The 6864-nt window shown below is 42.2% G+C and overlaps 1 long non-coding RNA gene across 1 annotated transcript; it reads right to left on the reverse strand.

Moving 5' to 3' along the window:
- Nucleotides 1-636: 636 nt before the first annotated feature.
- On the reverse strand, nucleotides 637-6464 carry LOC132209867 (uncharacterized). Its single transcript, XR_009445998.1, has 3 exons — nucleotides 6358-6464; nucleotides 5891-6000; nucleotides 637-2836 (listed from the first exon to the last, which is right to left on the reverse strand). It is a non-coding gene; the product is annotated as an uncharacterized LOC132209867 (long non-coding RNA).
- Nucleotides 6465-6864: the final 400 nt, after the last annotated feature.

Here is a 6864-nt window from a genome sequence, read left to right on the forward strand (position 1 = left end):
GCGTGAAATTTAAACAAAGTTTGGTCATCATCTAACTGGTGCATTTTCCTTTGCAATGCCTTGACCAATCAGAGTCTATTATTCGCCCAGGTCAGTACAGTATAAAACGTTTGCTCCCTTTCCATTGGTGCTTATTGTGAATGAACCGAAATGTGCAAGACAAAAAGCTTTGATGAAACTTGCCTTTTTTGCATACAGTTGGACATTATTGAACTGTTGTACATTGTTGTGGCTCGGCCTCTCTCACAATGCCACCACACAAGGCCTTATAGATGATTATGGAGGAACAATGTGTATTGTGGTTGATTAATTATTTCAATAAATAAAGAGAGGACAGAACTGTGAGCATCGGCCCCTTATAAAATGAGCTTTGTAAAGGGTAACATTGAGGAGCTAGGAAAGGGCAGGAGAGTTAAACAAATACTTTTCAACAATATTCACATTAGGGCATTCTTGCAACTTTAAAATACACAAATATAGTCAAGCAGCAAAAAGGGGAGGAAATAACCATAACAGGAGAAAACATACTGTGGTCAATGAAGTATTTCAAAAGATAAAAAGAGAAGAGAGCTGTGAACATCGGCCCCTTAGAGAATGAGATTTGTCAGTGATAATGAGGAGCCAGGAAAGAGCAGGGGAGTTAAACAAATAATTTTAATCAATCTTCACAGTAGGGAACACTTACAACATTACAAAAAAATTAAGTAGTTCAGCAGCACAAAAGGGGAGGAAAGAACCATAATATTGATCAGAAGAGAAAAAGTATTTGGGAAAATAATAACCATTGACAAAGAAAATAGAGGTCGGCCGTTTGGTCATTCAAACCTGCTCCAACATTTAACACGATCATGGCTGATCATCCATCTGTTCCTGCTTTCTCTCCATACTCTGATCCCTTTCACCCCAAGGATTATATCCAAATCCTTCTTAAATACATTCAATGTTTTGGCTTCAGGTGCTTTCTGTGGCAGATAATTCCAGAGGTGAGGAAATTTCTTCTTATCTCAGTCCTAAATAGCTTGTCGATGACAGGTTAAAGAGACACTAGGATCCCATCTTTATGCTCCCATGTATGCCCATATCCTAAAAGTCATGGTTCTGGACACCCTGTTTATTGAGAACAGCCTTCCTCTGTTTATCCTGTGTAGCCCTGTCAGAATTCTTTTGTTTCTATGAAAGACCACTCTTCTGAACTCGAGTGAATATAGTCCTAACTGATCCAGTCTTTCTTCACATGTCAGTCCTGTCATCCCAGGAATCATTCTGGTCAACCTTCATTGTACTCCCTTCACAGCCAAAGCATTCTTCCACAAGAATAATGAGACCAAAATTGCACACAAGAATCCAGCTATGGGCTCACTGAGACCTGTGGAATCACAGAAGGACGTTCCTGCTCCTGTATCTGAATCCTCTCGTTAAGAAGGCCAAAAGAAACTAACTTGTGCTTGGGACATTTGAAAACAAAGTGTAAGTTTTGTGTTAAATACAAAGATAATTTATTTGCCTTTTACTCAGAAAATAAAAACCTATATTTTCAGGAAAGTCAATTTAACATCAGTAGAAACAGACAACAATGAAATGTGTTCATTACCGAACATAATTAATAGCAAAATGCAACCACTGTGGTTATTTGTGAATTCACTCATGTTTTTTTTGGGGGGGGGGCAGCAGGGGGGGTTGTCGGGTGTTTGAGTGAATCCCTTCCCACATTCAATGCAGGCGAACGACCTCCCTCCAGTCTGAACATCACTGGCATACAATGAGGTGAAATGATCACCTGAACCCAGTTTGAAAGTGAAAGCACTGGAACGGTCTCTCACCTGTGTCAACACATTGATGGATCATCAATTGTTGAGGACTTTTAAAGCATTTTCTGCAATCTGAACATTCAAAGTTATTTCAATAATGTGAGCAAGTTCATGGAGGCTAATTGTTCAGAATCTTTATACCATTTCCCACATTCTCTGGTCAGAATGAACTTGCTCGTGTTTCAGCAGGTACAATGACCTGACGAATCTCTTCCTGCACATGAAGCAAGTGAACGGTATCTCCCCTGTGTGGATGCATTGGTGTACAGCGAGGTTACATATTCATCTGTACCCAGTCCCATCATGAGAGTATCTTATTGGGCTCTCAACAGTGTGAACATGTTGATGGGACATCAGTTCTCCAGAACATTTACAGCATTTCCTGCAGTCTGAACATTGAAAAAGGTCTCTCATTAGAATGAACTTTCTGGTGTTTCACCAGGTCAGATGAGTGAATGAAACACTTCCTACATATGGAATAGATGAACGGTCTCTCCCCAGTGTGAATGTGCTGGTGTATTGGGAGTTTAGATGATCGCTTGAACCGAGTCGCACAGTGAGAGCACCTGAATGGTTTCTCACTAATGTGAGATATTAGTTCTCTCGAACTTTTCTCGCAATTCCTAGAGTGTGGATATTTTAAAGGTCTCTCCCCAGTGTGAACGTGCCGGTGAGTCAGCAGATGGGATGAGTGAGTGAATCCTTTCGCACACTCAGAGGAGATGAACTGCCTCTCTCTTATATGAACTTGCTGGTGTGTCAGCAGACTGGATGATCAAATGAATCCCTTTCCACAGTCAGGGCTGGTGAACGGTCTCTCTCCAGTGTGACCACACTGATGACTTTCCAGGGAAGATGGATATTTGAATTCCTTCTCACAGTCCTCACGTTTCCATGGTTTCTCAGTGTGAACACTGGTTTTGGCTTCCATGATCAAAGCCTGATGATATTCAAGACATGATGAATTCAACATTTCGTTAGAATCTGCAGCGAGATTTGAGTTCACTGACTGCAAATGCTCCAACTTCCTGTAAAATGAATAACAGACAGTAAGAAGAAAATATGACCCACAGGGAAAAAGGCAGAACTTTAAAACTGGACTGAATACATCTGATCATTTGTGCAATAGACAGTGGACAATGTGACCATGAAAGCTCTTGGATTGTTATAACAATAGAACTGGTTCAGTATTGAGCTTCAGTGAAAGGAACTGGCTGCCAAATCTGGGGCTGCATAAAGGTGTTCTTTGTGGGAAAACTGAGAAATAGGGAGAGCATTAATGGAGATGGGCTTCATATGGGCAGCACGGTGGATCGGTCGTTAGCACTGCAGCCTCACAGCACCAGGGACCTGGGTTCGATTCCAGCCTTGGGCGACTGTCTGTGGAGTTTGCACATTCTCCCTCTGTCTGTGTCGGTTTTCTCCCACAGTCAAAAGATGTGCAGGCTCGGTGGATTGGCCATGCTAAACTGCCCATAGTGTTCAGGGGGGTGTGGGTTATTGGGGGATGGGTCTGGGTCTGGGTGGGATGCTTCAAGGGGCGGTGTGGACTTGTTGGACCGAAGGACCTGTTTCCACACTGTAGGTAATCTAATTCATCTGCCAGTAATTCTAACAACCTCCCAAACTCACCAGACAGAAACACAAGATCAGGTGGTGCATGGGAAAACCATCACTTCCAGGACTCTGAGCAGCAGATTCAGACTGGAAAAGATTATTGACTTGCTCAATATGTCAGAATGCATTTTATTAAAAATTAAACCTGCTGAAAAAATAGGGACTCTGACAGTCAGAGTTTATTTTAGCCTCTAGTTCAGTTAGAATGTAATACTTTGCCAATGATTTTCTGTATCATATAACCTACTCTGCAAATAACATCTTTCTTCAGGCTATCTTCAAGGTTTTGCAAGAAGAAAATAAATGATGAATCATTTGTACCTTACACATTTTAATTACTTTCCTCACTGCTTATGACGGGGACTGTACCACATAGTGAATAGAAAATACAGATTGGGTTATTATTCTGCAGAAAAAAAATCCATTCCGTTTGCAAGCTGCGCCATGACTTTCATTTCAGCTTCCCAATCCAGACAAAATCCTCTGTTAAGAACAAAGAACAACATAGCACAGGAACCAGCCCTTTAGCACTCCAAGCCTATGCCTACACATTCTAACCCTCCATGCTAAAAATGCCTTGATTCACAGGATCCACATTCCTCTCTTCCCTTCCTGTTCATGTATTCAGCCATGTGCTTCTTGACTGCTGCTGCTGCGTCCGCTTCCATTGCCTCCTGTGGCAACACATTTCAGGAACTCAGCAACCTTTGTGTGAAAAGCTTGTGTTGCTTATCTCTTTCACACATTCCCCCTGCAGCTTGAACTTGTGTCCTCTAGTAATTTATCCCTCTGCCCTGGGAGGAAAAAGTCTCATACATTCCGCTCTATCCATGCCATTCACGATCTTATAAACTTCTCTCAGGCCACCCTCTCAACCTGCTGCGTCCCAGTGTAAACAAACCAAGTCTTTCCAACCTTTCTTCAATGCTAAACTCCCCCATAACCAGGCAACATCCTGGGAAACCTATTCTATACCCTCTCCAAAGCATCCACATCCACATGTGGTGTCCAGAACTGAATGCAATATTCTAAGTGTGGCCTGACTAGAGTTCTACAAAGCAGCAGCATAACTTGCCTGTCCATATCGCCATTGCACCTTCCAATGAAGGCAGTCATCCCAAAGGCCTTTTATACTAAATTATGTACCTGCACCATCACTTTCAGTAGCCTGTGGACCTGCACACCCAGATCCTTCTGCATATCAATGTTCGTAAGAGTTCTGCCATTTACTCTATAATTTAAACCTGTACCTGACTTTCCAAATTACATCCCCTCATATCTGTCCAGATTAAACTACATGTCATCTTTCTGCCCATAACTCCAATTTATCTATACTCTGCTGTATCATCTGACAATCCTTCTCACTATCTGCAACTCTACCAACCTTTGTATTGTCCGCAAACTTATTGATTAGACCAGCCACGTGTTCTTCCAAGTTATTCATATAGACCAGAAACAGCAGAGGTCCCAGCACTGATTCCTGTGGAACACCACTAATCAAAACCCTCCATTCTGAAAAGTATCTTTCCACTGCTACACCCTGTCTTCGATGTAGCTATCTCTCCAGCTCATGTGACATCATCCTTTGTACCAGTTTGCCCTGATAGACTACTGCGCCATTCTAATGAAGCTCGCACGACTTGAACACACAGCAGCTTTCTTTCAATTTGACACTTTCCAATCTTCCAGATTGAATGTGGAATTCTGCAGTCCCTGAACCATCAAACAGTTATAAGGATCTGGAAAACTTGACCTGGAAATATGCTGGTACTGATGTCATGTTCAGACTGTTACTGCTCGTCGTCAATTCCCCACTCAGTGGAAATAGTTTCTCTGTAACTCCGCTAACAGTCACTAATCATATTCCCAAGACTTTGATCAAAAATATTTCTTCTTAATCAATTTCCAGGGATACCTCTCTCAGAATGAAGTGATGTGTTTTAGCAGAAGGGATAGGAAGAGGCAATAACACAACACTAAAGAGTGTGCAGAGTCTGAGGGATTCACATGCACAGATATTTGAAAGTAATAAATAGATTAATTCGTCAAAGCAAATTTGATGTTGATTGATTTCAAAAAAATACTGAATCAACATTTGAGAGAAAAATGCAAAGGTGCAGGGATAAAACAAGGGAATAGGACTGACTGGATTGCTCCAGACATTTGGCATGGGCTAAATGGTTTGCACTTTTTGATTTTTTTTAATATGGGCCTTCTTGTATTCTAAACCTACAGATTCAGTTATCAATCAGGTGAATCTGTGCTACATCCACTCCATAGTTGTTTGACCGTTCCTGACAGCAAGTCCGAGAACTAAAAACAGCTAATCAACTGTAATCTAACCACAGATAGTGTATCTCATTTTCTGATATCTCAAATCTTTTCCCACAGGCGCGCACACACACACACACACACACACACACACACACACACACACATACATACATACATACATACATACATACCTGAACGTTACCACATTCAGATGCTGATAACATTCAGATCCTCATCAATCGAGTTACTCTTTCACTCTTTCTGAGGTTCAAGTCTGCCAAATTCCTCTGCTGACATTGATCTGTAAGAGTGTAAAATCCATCACGATCAATCCAGGACAGAGATTCAGAACAGAAAAAGAAAAGCATTTCTCTTGGTTTGAAGTTGCTGTTCGTAAATCCTGCTCGCCTTCCCCTCGCCCCGTTCCCAACAAGTAAAGGACATGCGCGCGCTCCGCTTCCAGTTGGCCCCGGATAAAGATGGTGGGCTCACACGGCTCAGAAAACATTCGCGGCGCCCAGCCCTGCCTCGGCTAACAAAGGAATTCAGCAATTCCAGTCTATTCGTGACAAAACAGGGATCGGTATTTTTCAATTCAGTGACGGTAGCTACTGTCAGATTTTAAAAAGCCTCTCCGCCCAATTAGTGAAATACTCACTCGATTTCTAATTTTCACCTTTCAAATCCTTACCGCGCCTGCTCCTCATCCGATTCCTCCGGTTCTCCTTTGCCTCCGGTACTGCGCATGTTTGAAACGCTTCAGATTGCGCGCGCACAAGTGGGCGTATACATTCAGAGATAATGGGGACTGCAGATGCTGGTGAATCCGAGATAACTTGTGTGGGTCTGAAACATCAGCTCTTGTGCTCCTAAAATGCTTCTTGGCCTGCTGTGTTCATCCAGCTCCACACTTTGTCATCTGGGCAAATGCATTCCCGCCCAGAATGCTGGGAAAAACACGCTGCCATTGAGCAGCAATATTGATATAACGAAGATATGAAGGAATATGCCAGGACGAAAGATACAGGAATCCATTGATACAAGTGCATGGTCCCTGTCTGTCCTGGTTCTAATAAACAGCAGAACAAAGAGATATGAACACACACTCAACGGATAAAGTGAACAAAATATACACCTTTCCTGTGTAGAATATTTGAATTTCGCC

The sequence above is a fragment of the Stegostoma tigrinum genome, chromosome 8 (genome assembly GCF_030684315.1).
Source record: "Stegostoma tigrinum isolate sSteTig4 chromosome 8, sSteTig4.hap1, whole genome shotgun sequence".
NCBI classification, from domain to species: Eukaryota; Metazoa; Chordata; class Chondrichthyes; order Orectolobiformes; family Stegostomatidae; genus Stegostoma; species Stegostoma tigrinum.